At 44.7% G+C, this 19,947-nt stretch overlaps 1 protein-coding gene across 5 annotated transcripts in view; it reads left to right on the top strand.

Moving 5' to 3' along the window:
- Positions 1 to 19,947, top strand: part of LOC124185472 (leucine-rich repeat-containing protein 24-like) — a 172,668-nt gene that overhangs the window by 92,480 nt on the left and 60,241 nt on the right. The window lies entirely within an intron of this gene.

The raw sequence follows: 19,947 nt of genomic DNA, 5'->3' as shown, positions 1-19,947 counted from the left end.
GTTTGGGAAAAGCGATACGGAGAGACAAGCACGCGTTGTGTATATTCACCTCGGATGGAATATGAGTTGCTGCCAGGAGGAGAGAGAGAGAGAGAGAGCTTTGTTTTGAACCACCTTAAAACCCTACAGGGCCACATCGCTCCCTACTTCTCTTTGCCCTCTTTACCGCGGAGGAAGTTTGCGGAAATCCATAAAACAGCCGCGGCTCGTTCGCACAGTAGTTTATTTTGGTTCCTCGTTTCACGCTGTTTATTCATTCTTATCCATGGATTATGGACGACTTTGGAATACGAGAAGAATGTTGGTAATCGACACGAGGTGTTCAGTGACTTTGTGGATGCAATTCCAGTTCATTGTCCGTCATCTTGCTACCGTGCCATGCCATCCTCAACTCTACTATTCACCGGTTCTTGGGGGGTCTTGATCCTCAATAAATACTGCATCTATCTATCCGTTTGTTTATCTATCTATCTACCTATCTCTATATACCGAATGCGATCACGTCGATTCAGAAACGGAAACGAGGATCGGGTGGAGAGCGTGTATTTGGAAAGGAAGGATCGTTGAAAATTTCGGAACTGCTTTAAGCACGAGTTAGACCTTGCGCCTAGCCTTGGGCGTTGTGGCGTCCCTAACCTCATTTCCTTTCCAATTTCATTAGGTCAGGGTGGGTCGAGTGGCGGGAAAGTTTTACCTCTCGAATCTCCGATCCTAAAATATACACGGAAATTCGTCCCGGTTTCGAAGGCGTTTCAAATCTTCAATTGACCGACGGTTGTAAGGTCGTTACATGAAACAGATCCGAACGGCGTGCTTCCCCGACACGCGATTTCCGTGCCACGAAGCACGCCATTTTTTCTTCTCCCTCCTGCGGCACACGTCCATATTTACCTCATTCCCATATCGCACTGTCGACCCGCCGCGACAAGGGATTCGAAGAATAACGTTCCTCCAGCCAAGATATATTTCGCATGAAACGGGTTCAATCGGTGTCAAAGGCGGGTGTCGCAGCACGGTAATTATTTATTAAACGCGAAAAATCCTCATTTCTCACTTGTCAATAATTTATTCATACAGGACTTCGTAACGTCGCGCGTCGAGGCGATTGACTAGTCGAGCCTTTAGGGAAATGTTTTTCGGACTTGTCAAACAAACATGATAAGCTGTTGTCCCTGACACGTATAGCGAATCCTGTAGATATATAACTTCGTCCTTGGGCAACAGATGAGATGGGAGGGTGCAGGAGAGGATCTGCCCAGCCAAACGTACAACACCCGGTTGTTTACTCAAAAACATCAATTGCACCGAACCTCCGGATATGCCTATACGGTTAGAGACTACACGGTACCGGAAAAAACAACACCCCCGTCCATTTCACGTGACATCAGATCCCACCACGTCTGCTGCTGCTGCTGCTGCTGCTGCTGCCGTACCACGTTGGGTGAATTGAATTTTCTTTTACCCACTTTTCGTTTTCGGGATAGAAGCAAAGGGGTGGGTGGGTAGGAAATACGAGTGTAGCACTTTCCTTGAAATTTCAGCCTTTCACGTTTTTCGTGTATAGGCACTTCACGTAGTGGGCGATAATACGAAACATCGGACTACAGTACGAGTTGATAGTTGACAAAAGGCGCTGTAATGTATACCCGGCGCTTTTATCAGCCAGGCGAACACGTAGCCAAACTCGGATATGTATCTCGAGATAAAAGAGTGATTCACGATAACTGGCCTCCTTAATTATCGCACGCACATGAAGAAGCCAGTTAACATAACTCTCTTTCTCTTTTTCCTAATGAAATTAGATCATGCACCGATCCGTCGATCAAGATTTCGTTTCGATAATATTCCCGAGTCAAACTCTTCGCCGGTGTGCAGGCGCCTCGATCAAAGTCCCGTACCTACTTACCCTCGTTTCAAAAGTGGCTGCACACAAATATTCATACTCGTAAAATGCATCAACGGCGGCGCACTAGGCGGAGCAAGATGATTTATGCCGTGTTTCTTGATTGGCAACCAACACCAACATACTCTCTCAGCGTTGAATAACGCCAGATTCAGGGCAGCGATAAATTCTAACAGCAGAAATAGCACGATGAAGGAAAGTAGTCAATTAACTGCTGATTCGGGGCTGCAGGCTAATGGGTCCGGCTTTCAAAGCTGACCGAATATCTCGCGGAATATTTCTTTTTTTCGAATTGTATCGCGCGTGCTACGCCGAGTCTCGAAAATGCCGCGGAAGTCCTAATGTGGCGCGATGAAAATAACGGATTGTCGACAGTCCTACGCGAAATTTCCCAAGCATAAATTTCGCAAGGGTCGACTGTAGCTCCGAAACTGATACGAGTGGATTCAGTGGCGGATATTGCGAACCGTCCAGCTGTGCACCGTTCCAAAACAAGCTAGTCCAGCTTGTTATTAGTTCAAGGTACCTAGGAACTTCCGTTAGCCGGCCACGATTCTCGGGGTCGAGTTTCGCTTCCGAGGTAAGAGGCCACTGGTATCTCAATTTTTGCGAAGCGAAGCTCTGCGATAGAATCTCGAGCTCTCGGAAACCATGAATATCGCTGTCTGGTTCCTACTTCCGAGTATAAGAGGTAGTACACGGAACGGGTAAATAGTTGGAAAGGAATACCGTTGTTTAATTTCGTCGTTTCGAAGATGAGTCAAGTTTCGCTGTGCAGCAAATAACACCTGGATTCGGATGGACCATTTATCAAAGTCAGTTCGGACTCCGGTGCTCTTAAATATGAAACGTCATATTTGTAGGCTGTAGTGCGCCTTGAAGGATCATCGGGAGGATAAGCAGAGCCAGAGATAATTTGTCGGTTCCCGAGTATTGATTGTGTTTTGGGGTATGTGGGTGGCGGTTGCCCTTCGTGCAATAGCGGATATTGAAAACGCCCCAGGTGCGTAGCGGAATTTGGCCGAGAAGAGAGCGGGAGAGAGCGAGACCGAGGAAATTCGTCTTGGTTTGGGAAATTCGTGCCAAGCCGCGGAGGCAGGAGTTTCGTCCGACGAGTTGGTATACCTCTCGCTCCTTGTTTCTAGTTTTCTCATTTCGCATTTCTCCTTTCACGTACCTACCTACCTACCTACCTACCTCTAGGTTCGGACAGCCAGATCGACAAAGGAAGGCCTCGCACGCAACCGCGTGACGCAAACCTCCCCGTCCTCTCTGTGCCTGTAAACTTTGGGGGGTGGCAACGATGCGTGTTTGTTCCCCCGTTTCCACCCTCAGCTTCGTTTCAGTGAAAACGGAGCCCAGCTTTCCTCCTTTTCGCCCTCTCCGCGTGACCTTGACTTCTCTCCGTCCTCCCATTTGTCTGCAAAATTGTGCATCGGTTGCACGGCTGCACCGATCCCAGGGCCGAAGTGAAACGAAACGAAGAACGCCTTCGGTTCAATGTAATTTGATTGCGCGCAAGGGATGGAATGAGAATTTAAATAATTTAATGACGTCGCGCTCTTTATTCCACGAGTTATTCTCAGCCCCTCCCTTATTCCTCGCCCTTTGAATGAATAATGGAACACGCCTCGACGCTTGCCGTACTCATCGTCGTCTTAAAGGCGCTACACCGGGCGCAACAGCTTCCTTTTCGTCCCTCCTCGAAAAGCGTTGTGCGGTCGTTCTGGAATTAATAAAATCCAAACCACCCTCCACGACACTCGACCGGGGCGAACCGCTCGAGGACCTTGGTTGGCCAAGGGCTCTTTGCGCTCACGATCTGACCCCAAACCCCATCTCCATCCTCCCCCTGCTGGAAGCTCTCGGGGAACTGGAATTGCAAATAAACCCCTATCGTAAATTCTTTTATGATCACGTGCTGTTGCAATTTTACGCAAAACAGAGGAACCTGAGTGGAGGGCTGCAAGAATATGTGAAAGTAAATAAAAGGGAAATTAATTTATACATATTATGTACGTATGTATAACGTATATTGCCTAAGCTTTGAAAATTACTGGGAATTTTCACTTCGTCTCTTTTTGCAATCAAACATTCACTACACTTTCCGTACGGGGTATTCGTGTCGTATGCGGGGGTTTGCCGTCTTTTGTTAAACTTTGTTTCTTTGGGTCAGTCGACCCGACCCAGAGACGAGGAATTTGAAAATTTTTACTTTCTGTTGACACGCGGGAGCTGGAGAAACTGGAATGGTACGTTGTCGTCGAGGAATGTTACCACACGGTGTGAAAATTCCACCACGACCGCGGTGCAGACAAGATCGAACAATTCTGACCACGCGGTCAATTTCCTGCGGGGTCTCTGAGCTCGGGCGAAATTCTTCTTCTTCTTTTATTTCTTTTTTCTTTTATTTTCTCTTCCTTTGCCCTCATGCATAATTATTATAAATTGCAGCTCTTTGTCGATTTATTATTAATTTATGCGGTACGACTCGGGCGGAGAGATAGCTGAAGCCACGATTAATTGATAATTTATTAACCCACTTTGCGAATAATCGATTCGAGCAGACCCTGCATTTTCCCCTCTTTTCTTCACTTTGGCAACGAAGAATCGGTATTCACGTTATAGCATACCTGTAGCAGTCTCTAACGTAGAACCGGTAATCCTACGCTCAACGTTCAACGTTCAACGTTCAACGTTCCTCTGCCCCTGCTATTCGGGTTCATCAATTTGAATAAATAACTGCTTCACGAATAGCCCCCTGGGACTAAGGTTGAAATGGCGAAGAGGTAGACGGAGATAGACAGAGAGAAAGAGAGAGAGGATGAGCGCCGGGGAGGATAAAATAATGCTTCCCGGTCTCGCCGTTTTTCCATTGAACGGTCGAACAACGAAATCCGCCTGTATTTTTTCGATATTCAATTATGTATCACATGCGCACATTACGGTGTACTAGACTTTTTCCTCCCAACATTTAAACCGAGGCGTCACATACGTATACGTACGCGATTATATTCCCAATCGCGAGTTGACACGAAATAAGGCGAAATTTAAATTTACTACAGCAACTGTCGAAACGATCGTAACAACACGCGTTACGAATATCGGTCGACTCGAGCCGCGTTATCTGAAACGGAATGTCTTGTTTAGGCGACGTTTTTAATTTTTATATGCTCCAATCTTTGCCGCCGAGCGATTTCATCGTGCGAAGTCGACGAACCCGAACTCGCGAATTCTCACCCCCGATGATGCCGGAGTCCAGATAAGGTGAAATTTACAATTTGCGAAGGATATTTTAATTGGACTCTGGTACGTATAGAATATAATAATACCTACGTGCGACTGTAAGCTGGATTATTTGATTCTCGACGAGGCAGCATACGTATAAATACAGTCGACTCCTCGCTTCGCCGAGGAGTTATATCTTCGATCAAACTCGGCATAACACCCCGGCGGGTCGAGGAGGAGGGTGGAGGTAATGAAAACTTTTAAGTAGACAACTTTAAATTTGGGTCGAGAGGAGCTTCCCGCCTGCCGCGGCATGCGCGGCTTATCGGGGATCGGGTAAAAAATACCACTCGGCGTTGACACCGAGCTGCTTGTTACAGGCGTACGTACCTACCTGCTTGTACATGTATAACGTGTGAGATTTTTCCACATGAAAAGAGTCTTCGTCCCCTCACATTTCGTCGTTCCTCGCGTCGTCACGATTCACGCGTGCAGAGACACAAAGCGCCAGTAATGATTTCAATGGCACGCGCTCGCCGTGAACCGATCGGTGACGACGCTACGGATGCCTAATTGCGCTACTGAGACGTGCTCCGCGTCCTCGGATGCGCCGGAGGCCCGTTTCGGGAAAGAGAAAAGGATTGGATAAGGAGGGCGAGAGAAAGCAGAAAGAGAAAGAGAGAGAGAGAGAGAGAGAGAAAGAAAGCCAAGATGAGATATTAGCGTCTGCGTTTACCGCGACTTAAGGAACGGTCGCGACGGCGGCGCGACGCTTGACGCCATGTCTAATGGATTCGAATAAAATTATCCTTGTAGAATACCAAATGAGCTTTTCACACCGACGACGAGTCTCGTCTTTGTCGCGTCGTCGTCCTTACCAGGTACTCGGTGGTAAGACGGCTGATTGAAACGAAAAGAGGACTCGAGCTTACTTCGGCTTACTTTCCCTCTTCCTTGTCCTTCAACTCCTCCGCATAAGTTGATCTCGCATTTCGGATATGTCGATGAAAAATTGCAAATTAATGAGCTGCATGGTTCCGGTTCGTATGGAATACCCTGTAATCAAGTTTGATTTAGTTCCGGCTAGTCTTGGAGCAGTACGGCGGGACGAACAGCCCGCGGCGAATGCAGTTCCTCCGACCAAGAGAACCCTGCAGCTTGCTGCTGCTGCTGGTGCTGCGGTGCGATGTGTATATTTTACTTTGTTACGTGAAACGAGGCGCGATGCTGCAGACAAGTTGCAGTTCTGTGCGCGCTTTGAGCACTGTGTTAAACCCCGAAGTTGGTTGGTTGGTTGGTACGAATTTCTGCACAGAGTAACGAGAGCGAGTGTTCCAAGTGGCGCGAACTTTGGTAAGCTTGCGCGAGTCACGATTCAGCGTCTCAAAGTGCTGCGAGAGTGAGATTTTATTCCATTCGGTTAAAGAACGAAAACTTTTCGGCGAACTAAAATAGAATAAAAAAAATAAAAAAAAAAAAACGTCCCGTAACGCAAAGAAGAATTGATCAAGCCTGAAACCGTTCGTCTCGTTTTGCCACCTGAATTCTTCCTTCCACCACCTCGTCGATGAAAAACACTTATTCAAATTTGAGAGGAGTGGTTTGGAAGCGGCTTAAGCTTGTAACGTCGATACGACGGCACCGTTGGTGGCAGCGGTGGGACGACCCCCGACCGCCAGCGACGTGACCGAGTGTGAAACACGTCTGCATATATACATAGTAACGGATAGATGGAAGAGCTAACACGGGAAAATCCCACGGGGTAACCAAACGAGTGATATACGCCCTTAACTGAGGCCGGCTGCCGCTTCCCTGGCAGCCTTGCAGGCCGTCGCTACATCCCGATCGCCGTCCACCCTCGCTCGGCCTTCGAATTTTGGAGAACAGAGGGCCGCCGATATGTTTGCAGCGGTGCCCCGGTTCATATGGATTATTAGGCGTCGCGTCGCGTCGGTTCGAGCTCGTCCGAAAATTATATGGAGACGTGATGGGGGATTAACGAGCGCCAGACGAGTGAGCATCACGTAACGTTTACCGCATCACGGTTATTAGTCGTGTATATTCAGCTTCTCTTTTAATTCGTACCACCGCTCTATTTCATTTCCCTCGAGGTGTATCGAGGCTACCCTACCTTGTAACCGTGCGACGCTAAGCTCGCGTGCCGCGACAGATTATCCGCGTATAGACTCTTTCTTTTTTCACGTTTTCAGCCTGTACTTTGTGTTTTGTTGGGGTTTTTTTTTTTTTTTTTTTTTTTCGTATTTTGTGATTTTTTTCACGACAGTACCCAGTTTTCTGCAACCTCCGAGTAAAATGTCGGACGAAAGGAGAGAGGGAGTAGGTACAACCGCCTGCATTATGGATGCAGCGACGTTCGAGATATCATGACCGACACTTGACACGGTTTGAATAAATTATCACCGTCGTCGGTGAAACGTGCTGGTATAAAATGGATAAGTGGAGGATGCTGGTTATAACCTAGGCTGCGTGTGCGTCTCTATTTCTCTGCACACTTTCCTCAGATTTAGCATTTTTCGACGTCGGGCGGAAAAGTTGGAAGGTTAAAGGTTTTTATACCGCGTGCACCGATCAACGGAGTAGTTCAGAAACTCGGATTCAAGTCTTTCTGATCGCGATTTGTGCGGAGACTAATTGAATAATTAGCGATGAAAGTTATTTCATCGTTGAACAATGTCGAATCGATAAGGTATTTTAGAGTCCTGTGGGATCCGAGGAGTCTAGACTTCATCGTATAGACAGACACGTTCATCAAACATGTTACCGAAAACCGAAAATGATAATAAGGTGACGCGATAATCGTGGCCACCAAACGAGCCGTTCTTCATAATTGTAATGAAATTTGGCCGATCGGATGCATAACAAGTGAACTCGGTTCCCGGGGCGGTGTGTGAATACATGCGAAAATTAGCGGTGGTCGGTAATTCCGGATTGCATATAAGCCGGCCGAGCGGGTTGTTCATTTCGAAGGCGGAGTGACGGTGGCAATTAACCAAGAAGGCTTCGCGGAGCGCACCAAACTGCAAAACACCCTGCAAACCTGGCAGGGTGGGGATGAAAGTCGGGAAGTGAGAAACGCCAGGCAAGCAGCCAAGCAGCGGGCAAACAGCCAGTCAGGCGAACCTGGCAGAGCCAGTACGAGTCCGGCGGGTGATGACTCTGTTATTGCGCCTGACGTAGATCCATTAATTCAGCTCATTCGACATCAACATTCCTTCTCGACTCCCCTTACGAGCGGCGATATCGACTCTCGAGACCCGCCGCTGATATGCAGCAAAGACGAAGCGCGACTCTCGGCTTCGCCATGATCCTGCAGTTCGATGCTGTTCGAAGACCCAAAAGCTTCGTAGGTTCCGGAGCGTAGTGCAGCAGGATCCAGAGAACAGAGAAAGGAATGAAACAGCGACGTGATTTTCGCCTCGCGCAATGTATCCTTTCTCTCTTCTTTCTTTCTCTCTCTCTCTCTCTCTCTCTTTTTTTCTGTCATCCTGATAGACTGGAAACGCTAAAAGCATCCGGTTGAAGGAATATAATAACACATGATTTATGCGGGAAACTGCGTGTACACCGCCGAAAGGATCAACGCCAGGATGTTCGGCATACCGGGAGTTTGTTCCTGCTGCGCCTCGATTCACGCCTACTGCAATTCCTCCGGGAATTTTGTCTCCTCTGGAAGAGCATCGTCGGTCGAGCTTACGAACGGAGAGTCAAGGGACGAATTCTCAATCCGAGTAAAACTGTACTTATGAATTTTGCAGCGACGAGGGTAGAAAAACATATTCAAGACGAAGAAAGAAGAGATTGGAAGTATATACCGTGAATATTTTCCAACCCTCTTCAATTCTATCTCGCTTTAGGCACATATTTATATAAAACGACGCGACGGTGCGATACGTTTTCTCACCCCTGTGATCTGGTCGTGAGAAAAATTGGCGAAAAAAGAGTAGCCAAGGTGGGAAATGAGAAAGAAATAAGAATGGGGAAATTGAAAAGTTTTCGAGTCCAAAGTCCCGCTACCGATCAGATCTCGAGCAGCGCAGTTTAAACTTTGACTCTTACGGGTGTGTGTTTCTCTCCGCTTCTTCCCGAATCTGAGATCTTTTTCCTTTTTTTAAATTTTATTTTCAACTTCCTCTCTCTCTCTTTCTCTCTTTCTTTTTTTCCCTCCTCACGATCCTTTCGAGTTGATTATAGGTTAAACATTTAAGTGTTGAACCGCACTCTTGCTCACGCTTATAGACAACCACGAGTGACGTACACGTGATCGGGGCATGCGGCTTGCCTATGCATACTATCTACATCGCACACGCGCTACGTACGACTTATACGTGACAATTGAAACGTGCGTGTATATACGTACGCACGTATGCATGTGTGCATGTACATGGAGTCATCTATCTTGCAAACGGGAATACTCGACCACCCGAACAGCGGCTCGCTGTCCTGCCGGAGCGTACTGGCTCGCTTTGAATAATTAATTGGACGACAAATGTGTGGCGGGTTATAAATTTTACTCGTTCATTAATTTCACGGTTTGTTCCGGATTTTCGTTGCCCCTCAGCTTTTGATTCGTTTCTGTGTTGCTTCTTTTATTTTTTTTTTTATTTATTTATTCCTCTTTTTTTTCCATGCCATTTATTTACTTTTGTTTTTCTCTTGTACATATCTTGTTGTTCCGCAAGACTGTTCGTCAGCCTTTTTTACACAAGATTCGATTGGTCAGATAAATTTCAATGAAAATTTAATATCGGAATCGAAGTTTCCCATAGATCTTGTTATCTTCGTTTATTTTAAAGGTTTCCTTTCAATCGAAGATACCAGTTCCGCCGTCTTTTTACCTCTATGGCTTTCGATTAATACAGCGTAGTACGTACACGTCTACGTATGCATGTACGTATAACTTTCATACCTGTACAGCTTTTACTACTAACGCGCGGCGCGGTATGGAGTAGTCGATGAAATCCCTCAAGTTTTCTACTAATTTTTTCTCTGCAGCAGAGAGATTTCCTTACGTGTATACACACAATATACATATACATTATTCTTTTTGTTCGAGGTTCGTTATGCCACCGCAGTATCCCGTCCGTCGTTATTTCTTCGTTTTACTTTCGTCTCGTACAATTCTTCCACCAAGTTTGCAGATAAATTTTTCCATCGTGCTTCCACGGTAAATAGATCGGAAATATACTGGAAATACCAAATATTAAGTTAAGCTCCTGCTTGTTTTCTTGCCGCTTTCTTTCTCCCTCTCTCTCTCTCTCTGCTTCTCTCTTACAACTTTTTACAGAATGAGGCGGAAAAAAAACTACCAATTTTCAAGTACAAAGATTGTACATTGTCCTTCAACAGTTTCCCCCTCATTTTTCCTCTTTCTTTTCACCGACTCTGAATCCGACTCACTTTCACCGATAAGTGAAACGGTATATTTTGTTAATCTTGTGCAGATATCGAAGCTGCCGTCACGTTACCGAAATCCGGGGTGTCAAAGAACGCTCAGGACGCAGAAGAGGCGGGGTCTGCCTGCAATGTGAATCGAACCAGGATCAAAATTACCAGACCATCGGTAGCGGGCGACACGCGGCGTGGGGTCGGAAACGAGTTTCACCCCCGTCAATTCGGCTCTTTTTACCAAATTCACAGGGGATGAAAATTCAACGCTTTCAATGAAATCCTTCGTTACGCTTCTTTTGTTTCAATACTCGCGGCAAGTTTCTTCTTTGTTGTTAAAATTAGAAAGCGAAAGGTAGATAATTATCCTAGTGCACAACTAATCGCGCGCGACAATTTCTGTCAGTAGTACCTACAATCATTCGATTCGTGTGAATTTCTCGTCAAAACCTAACGATCCAGCAGACGAGAAAGAAAAGTGGTAAGAAGCGGGAAATTTACCATACATTTTCCCACCAATTCCCCCCTCTTGACACCGCGAAAGGTGACAAGTACTTTATGGTTAAGATAGCGTACGTTATATGTACACCGGTGTTCTTATCTTGTAAGTATGATAATTTGCATTACACCGTGTTACGCTGCCTTGTGCCCTGTATGTATGTGTATACATATGTATATATATATATACACACATACACATGTATAAATATAATATATCTACACGTACATTTATACGTATCTTACGGCCTAGAATTTGCCTTTCAAATTATTATTCTAATAGCGCGGGTGGTATGATTATTACCATACTGCAATATACATATACATGTATATGTATGTATATATATGTTATATGTATGAAATAATCCACGTATAAGACATGAGCCGATAGGACTATACGAAATTCTCGCGTGCGGCCGTAGCGTACACATACCGCTACCTATTTCTACATATCCCGCAGGTGTACCGCCGTTATATTTTAACGGAAACGACCAGGTCACGCGTTGTGAAAATCGATATTTCAATTAATTGTATATTATAAAAAACAAATTGTACCTAATATGTTCGGTATTTACCCTGAATTATACACTGCGGCGTTTGCAACGTCGCCGTATCAATGAATAATTTCAATTCAGGCAGTGGTGCACTGAAGGAAAAATTTCGGTACACGAATCTCGCGATTCGTCAAATTCAATTCCGTTCGTATTTCTTTGTATTTTTTCCTTTGTCGTTTGTTGTTTGTTTTTTTTTCTTTCCTTTTTTTTCCTTTTTTTTTTTTATTTATTTTTTATCCCTTTATCCGCGAGGAATTATGCGGCACGCTTTTTTCTCCCGTACCTTTTGTGGATCGGGAATTCGGCGCCCCGGGGTTTCGGGGCCCCCAGGGCCGGCTGGGTCCTCGTCTCGTTGAAATACGGGACGCGTAGCCGCCGTGCCGTAACTTTGCGCGTACGTTGTGTATGAGGGTTGCTCATCGAATGCCAAGAAATCGAGAATCTTGAGAAAAAGGAGAAAAAGAGGGAAGCGCCAGACGCAATCTGACGAAACTCCTGAGCTTAGCGTCTACGGGATGTGCAGCATGCAGAAGAGATGAAAAACAACGTCTTCGACTTGTGACTAATGTGTCACGTTGCAGTTTTTTTCTTTTTTTTTCTTCCAATTTTCAACCGACCGCTGGAATTTCATATCACACCCGGAATAACGTTTATTTCATATCGAAAATATTTCTCATAGTGAATTGTTGGGCTCCTTATTCTCGTTTTATGTGCTCGATTATTCTCGGCTTGCATTTTAATAATACCAGAATGCAACGATGTACGTTAAAATGTAATTTTTTCCCCCAAGTGTGGGTCACGTTTCTCAAAGTGATGATGCTTTTTCTTTCATTCCTTCATTTCTTTGTGCTTTCGTCTTATTTTTTTTTTTTTTTTTTTTTTTATGTTTGTTTATTTTCTTGCCGTTTTAACCTTCTTTGTAATCCACGTCTTTCGCAAAGCTGAACGTGTAGCAGCAGCTTGGTTTTGTTCGGAGCGAAAGGCAGACCAAGAAAAAAAAAAAAGAAAAGGATAAAAAGGATTCGTTCTTGATGCATAATTGGATGCGTCCTTTACCTTTGAGTCGTCGGATATAAATTGTGAAATTAATTATTCTTTGCTCAATTCTTCTTGTTTTCTTGTGATTCTCTATTTTTTCTTTCCATTCTCTTTGATGAAACTCCCACTTCCTATTTTTGCACTTTAATTCAATCCAACGACTATAATTATACCTATTAATAATTCTTTAAATTTCTTCAACCCCCCTCCCGTAGTTTTCAGTTTATGAGTTTTGTAAAAATCTACCATTTCCAACACCAATTAGTTTGCTGGTACATATCAGTTGGTGCGAATCGCGACGATTCAGCAACGATTATTATTATTGTTGTTATTGTTGTTATTATTATTACACTACACGCTGTCGATCGGCGATTTGTCACGATTATATAAATCAGGTGCAGCGCGCGACGCTCGATTTCCATTATTCTCGCAGTGCAGAATCGCGAAATGGCGTGCAATATCGCTTGCGTTAAAATCGCACGGTGGGCAAAGTCCCGAGCATCACGGACATGTATAATACAGCAGACGCGTAATAACGCGAAAATTGCAAAACTAAAATACCTTTCGGCGATATACATAATACAGGATACGATGCGGTGATACACGTATAACAACACCCCGAGTTGCCCGCTTCCAAGATTCATACGTGCAATTTTGTGCTGCAAACGAAAATTTCGATTCAGGGGATTGTGTGTAGGATAAGGGCGGTATTTTTTTATTCGGATCCTTGGATATCGAAGCCACGGAGTGAGGATTTTCGTCTAGGTTCGATCTATCACAATTTTTATCACAACAAATTGCGCATGATCGAAAGAAGCTGCGATTTTTTTCCATTTGTGCTAATTTTTTTTTTTTTTTTTTTTTTTCCAACGGAAATTCGAGGCTCGCATCTTTACTGCGGGTGAATTTCGGGCCTCGATGTATTCTCGCGAGGAATTTATCAATGACAATTAATTGACGAAACCCGAACGACGTGACGGCAGCGGATATATTGCTTGAAGAGGACGCTTCGCTAATTTTCAATTTGGCAAGCGACCACCGTAAAATTGGCAAATTCTCCACCTCCTGTTATACGTCGCACGATTTCCATGTACACATATAACGTGTATATAACGCGGATCCCGCGGGTTACACATCGGGATGTCCTGCATGTTTCTCACCGCCTCCGCTTTGCCGACTGAGAAGCAATTGCAATACCGCATTGTAGCAGCGCAAAGCTGCTGACACGCTTACGGATGATTCGCAATGGAAATGACTAGTGCAGCGTACCTTTATCGATTCTTTTTATTTTCACTTTTACGGCTGGATGCAAAAATTGTGCGCGCGGAATCGATCGATCCCACGCGTGTGTCAAGTACTGTAGGTAGTGAAAAAGCTCCTCGCGGCGAAGGAAATAACAGAAATCAGTCACTCCGCGCATCGCCGAGCTTTCCTTTATCCAATATCCAAATCCTCCACTATTCCCGCGCACGGTTTTACGTCGGGATACACCCATTCTATTAGGGTTGAAAGTTGAACCGAGAGTTGTGCACACAACGGCCGCGTATATTCTTACACCGCGGGGTGCGGATTCGTGTAAAGATACGTCAATTGCGGTGGAGAAAAGAAAATAAAAAAAAAAAAGAAAACAATTTCACAGAAAATCCTTCGAAAGTATTTGATAATGAAATTCCTTGTTCGGCGAGCAAGTGTGTAAAAGCGCGAAGGCGAGAAAAAATGCTGATTATTTGACGATATAAAAAAAAAAGGGGGGTTGAAAGTCTCTATTTGTGCAACTGTTGTAATGTAATATAATCGGAGTAGAGGGCGAATGAAATTACTTTCCCGAGTGCGGGCGCGACTATGAATTGCATTTTGGTGATAATCAGTCGGGGTGACCGATGCAGGCAACTGTGTACAACGTGCGATATACATACACAAACACACACTCGCACCAGAGCTAGAGCTAACCATTTTCTACGTCAATTCTTTTTTTTTTTTTTCTTTTTCCGTTTCTCCTCCCTCATTTTTTCCTTCTCCGTCTTCTCTTCTTTCCTCACTCGTAATCGGCGGCTGGTGCCAATCCGGCATAAAATATGGGAAACGTGACATGAATAATTCCCAAGTTGAAAATGCGATGTGGCATAGCCAAGTAGCTAGATATATATGCCTGTATACATACCCCTGTGTATGTATGCTCGTATATAACGCCTATCAACCCCCGACTTTGTCCCCCTCTCTTTCTTTTTTCCGATCCTCGCGCCAATCAATTTTATTTCTGGCAATCGTGTGATTGAAAATAATTATTTTCACCGATTATGCGGTCAACCGTGTCTACCAATATGCCTTGTGTGTTACCGCCGCGGTAGGAGATATGGCCTTTACGTTCCGTGATGTTTTTTTACTTGGTAAAAACGACCGCAATTTTCATCGATGAGCGGATAAAATTATTCGAGTCAATTTTATTAACAACGAGGTTATCATTCGTTGAATGATTTTCATCTGTGCCGAACGCGGAGTAATTTGTTGTATTGAATATATAATTGTCCTGAAAATTGAATCAGTGTAAAATGTTTAGGTACAATTCAAATGACTGAACGAAAATAAAGCCACAATAGCTGCGAGTGTTGAAAATTGAATTTTACTTGCCATTTTTCTGTACCCGCGTGAGAACGGTTTGCAATCGAACAATTATTCCGTTCGCAATACACCTTAGCGTATAACTGCCTGCGACTGGTTGAAAAAGTAAAAGAGTAATAACAATCTTTGTCAAAAATACCCGATTTAATATCAGAGTGGGTAGCGTTCTGTTCAGGTCAATTATTCGGGTGTTACTGGCTGCGTGGAGGAGGGGCAGGGTTGGGGGGGGGGGGGGGGAGAAGAAGTATAATAATAATTGCGAATTGGATTTCGGCACGTGCCGCATGGCGCGAGGGTGAATTTCAGATAGGATCTCGCGGTGGCGTCGAGGGTGCCGAAGCTGCTGGAGCTTCTGGATCCGAAGGTGGCCGGGTGTCTCTATTTTCGGCCGATTTATTTTCGGGAAAAGATCCTTTCAGGAAAAAGATATTTCCTTCTCTACTATCGCGCGGAGAATGAAAGAATCGGGGAGAAAGTGAGGACGGGAATAAAAAAAAAAAAAAAAAAAAAAAATAAACAAAAAACCTGAAGACGAGGAAGAAAACTGGGCCGGATTGTCACCGTCTCTAGCTTAATAGAGAGTTATAGAACCCATACGTACGGCTATAGGGCTGATCGAATTCACAGATGTTTCACTGCGTCACACGTGGCGAAAAGAAAGGGGTGAAACGGGAAGAAACCTTGGTTGAAATTTAGCTCTCCCCGTACGGAAATGGCTTTTGCCAAGGGTGCTCGGAAGGCGCGCTGTGGGTCCTTAACTCAACTCCTTAACAACCGGCGAACCGTACGTCCCTCTCATTCCTCGACGATTTCGCCCCCCCTCCCCACCCCCTTTTACCCGCGCCCTTAAAACCCGCGCACCGGCTAATAACACGGTGTAATGAGAAATGTGGCAGCAGGGAGAATCCGCAAGCTCGATCCACTTCGACGCTCTGCGGGATAAACTCTGCGGACGAGTCGTTGACATCGACGAACAATGCGCGCGATTTTTTTAGACGTGATTCACCTACCGCCGAGATAGAAATTAAGATCGTCTCTTGTACCCTTGAAAGATATTTTTGAATTACGTATGGAGTTTTACGAGAGGCGAAGATACTTCGGGTAAAAGATGAAAGACAAATTTTTATGGTACGATATTTTATTTATACGCTTGAGTTCGTTTGCGACCTGCTGTGAAAAACGTGGAATTTTGGAAAGTCTAGAAATTTCGGGGGAATTTCAGTGCTCAGACAGAGTCTAGGGAACGTCAAGATATTCGAGCGAATAAGTAACAATTATGGCAATGGCTCGGTCTCTCGGTGTTTCGACGGAGATGATGGTGAAAGCTGTTAATGTCGAGGAATTCAGAACAAAGGGACGTTGAAGTTTCAGCCGTCACGCCTAAGCGAGAATGAATGTTTGTCAAATTGTCTAAACTCGTTGAATGAAATTGTATGTAACACGACGTAGTACGTTATTTACGTATGCGCGAATTTACAAATTTATCCAAGTTTATCAAAACAAGACACACACGTTACGCGATTGTTGTAAAAAAATTGCAAAGAAATAACGAGGCAAGACATTCACGGAATAACCGTAAACGAGATTGCAAAAGTTATTCTTGAACGCGTTTCCCGCTCTGCGACTTAGCAACAGGCGTGGCGGAATATCTTCAGAGTTCTATGAGCACACCGGTACAAGAATTCCGAACGTTTCTGCAACGCGAGTAAAACCGCAGAATATAACTGCGGTCGCTGCGGTCGTGTCGACAATCGCATACGTACAATGCGGCCTTTATCAAAGCAGAATATAACTTTCTGAGAATGCGCTATTCGTACAACAGTAATTATTCTCAGGGACGTATAATTACTCGGAAACTAGTAGGAGAGAAAATGAAGTGCAAATTTTGGTCCGTTGAAATTGGTCGCGGTTCGGCAATAAGTTTTCTTCAAATATTTGTGTGAAAATTGTTGGATTCGCGTTTCGATTATCTTATCGATTACATTGTTAAAAGTATACTTTCGCGTATTACTCGATACGGGGCTGGTGTATTATTAACAATTACTTGCACGAAGCGAGGCGCGGAAAGTTGGAATTCTCCTCTAATCAGCAGCGGCGCTACGCTCTTATACGTTGTACCGGGTGCATGGCGATCAATCAAACTCCGCTTTTATACACCGTAGTCAGATAACGTCCCGCACGCGTAATACTCGCGGATTTAACGCGGGCATTTTTTTACTCCATCTCGCTCTGCCATTTCTTCTCCTTGTACTCTGACACGCGAGCTTTGCCAAGAGGAAAAGAAGATCCACCGCGGCAAACTGCAGAGAGAGGTACGCGTCAAAGATTGTGACAAGAGCGGGAATATTCCGCGGGTTAAACCCAATTTCCCAGATCTCTTTTCTTTTCTTTATTTATATCTGTCCTTCGTACTCTTCATTTCCCTTTGAATATTTCGCGGTTCTCTTCTACAGATGTGCGTACAGTATTTTCCCTAATATATTACAGATATACGGCGACGCGAAGGCGAGGTGGAGGAATATTTTGAAACGGAGATGATGCGTCAAGTCTCCCGGAACGAAAGATGGAGAAGTCGTCGAGTCATGCGTCGCTGCTTGCTACACCGTTTTCAAATGAATTTCAAAATATCTGTTCATCCGTTTGCGTTCGCAAGCGTCGAAGAATACCTCGACAAAAGAAAAAAAGAAAAGGAAAGAAACCTCGGAAAAATTCCGTCGAGGAAAATCGGCGCGTTGAGTCGCAAAGATATCCGCGATTTCACGCTTGATTTAGGACCAAGTGACGGCGTAGCAGATGTACACACCCGTGAACCTACAGCTTTTACGTCGACGATGTGTCCGCAGCTATTCTTTTCTCCGCACGCGTAACCGGTACTCTCGAATTTCCGCGTCTCGCGATTTTTCAAAATTTCAAAGTTCCCTCTGTACCAAAATTACCTTACCATAATCAATTTTCATATCTATAAACACCTGCGGTTCTTTCGGACTCTGTATACTCGGAAGCCTAAGATTATTAAGACACTATTTGCAAATCTTAACGATCTTAACAGCTGCTAAGGCGTCGACAGATTCCTCTCCCAACATTACGATTATTCCCTCCTTTGCGGGCTTTGAAACTTTGTGGAACGAAGAGAGAGAGAGAAAAAGAGATTCCCTCTTCCCGATCACAGTCTAGGAACTTTAATCTAAGCAGTGGATGAACCGATACCCGCACTCGCGGAAAGCAGACGTTCAACAAATCGATTGGCGCTTTGTGAAATTAACAGCTTTGAAACGAACACTCTGCTCTCTCTCTCTCTCTCTCTCTTTCACACACACACACTCCCTCGCACTCCCTTTCTTATCCTATTCTCTCTCGACCGACGTGATTTGTAGGACCACTGAAATCCTACCAATTCTCTCGAACGAGCGTCTCGACCTCGATCTCTTGTGAATTATCAACTTGAACCAGTATTCGTCACGTCAAAGTCCCTCAGATTTTGAAAACTGTACTTACAGTGTACACGTTGTACATCCGTGATGTACCTATATCTGTTCCGATTTTTTTTCGCACGATTTTCGCTATCGCTCCTAATGTTTTCTTTTAATGAGCAACTTCTTTTCTCCGTGTTCTCTTCTCGCCGTTGGCCTAGAATTGGTGTGTCATGTAGGTATAACGTTCGAAAAAAGTTCGATTCTTCGTATACTTGAGAGGTGTAACGCGTATGCCCTTAATTGCGGCAGACGTTGTTCCGAGCGCTGCAATACTCGACGACGGCAACATCTATCTTAATTAAATTATGCGTCACCTGCATGCAATTAGCACGCGTAAGTGTAACATCGGCTAAAGAGAAAACAGCGCGGCAAGAACGAGGATGAAAATATTGTACCAGACTTTTACAATTTCAACGTCAGTTGCGTAACAATTATCTAAATGAGACAATTCCACGTGTGAAATTTACCTCGCGTTTCCATATAATTTTTCGAAAGGGAGATGCGGGCAGTGATTTCGGAAGGACGAAATGACGATATCCCGCGAATTGTTATACTCAAATTTTGATTCTCTAATGAGTTTCGCGTTTGGGCAAATACACGCGGGGGCGTATCAAACGTTTCAAATTAATCCGTCCGTTCCATTAATCCGATCCAAGGTAAACCCGCGCCTGACTGACCTGCGGTCATATTTGCCTTTGGCAATCATTGCATCGCGCTAAAATACGTCTATAATAATAATTTTCTATAGGGGTTCGAACAGACTTCCACGAAGATACGAATTCAGGATTATTTGACGATAGTCTCGGTGTTCCTGGAAAACAGGCTTACGAAATCAGGCGAAAGCGAACAGCCAAGGAAACATCTCCACCCACGTATAACGCGACCGCACACTCAGGCCATAATTTATTCCTGTTACAGCCTTCCTTGAACCACAAATTGCCCGGCTATTTGGCCGATACGACGCGGTCCAGACTGGCGTTCACCGCCCGCGCCGGGCAAAAGGGGGAGGGGGGAATATTCCCGGAGATTTGCGGGGCCGCGACTTGAGCTTATTGTAATATTTTATGATTTATGTTCCGACCTAAGCCCGTGTAAGCAGCTTTTCCGAAATAAAAAATAACTCCGGCTCCATCCCTCAAAGTCGAGGAGTGACTGTCTCTCGGTCACCCTTTTTTTTTTCCTCCCGCCTAAAAAATAACCTCCGAAAATTCCATCGGCATGGAAATTT

Source organism: Neodiprion fabricii, chromosome 6 (genome assembly GCF_021155785.1).
Source record: "Neodiprion fabricii isolate iyNeoFabr1 chromosome 6, iyNeoFabr1.1, whole genome shotgun sequence".
Classification (NCBI taxonomy): Eukaryota; Metazoa; Arthropoda; class Insecta; order Hymenoptera; family Diprionidae; genus Neodiprion; species Neodiprion fabricii.
The sequence above is the reverse complement of the archived record's forward strand: the minus strand, read 5'-3'. Positions and strand labels throughout refer to the sequence as shown.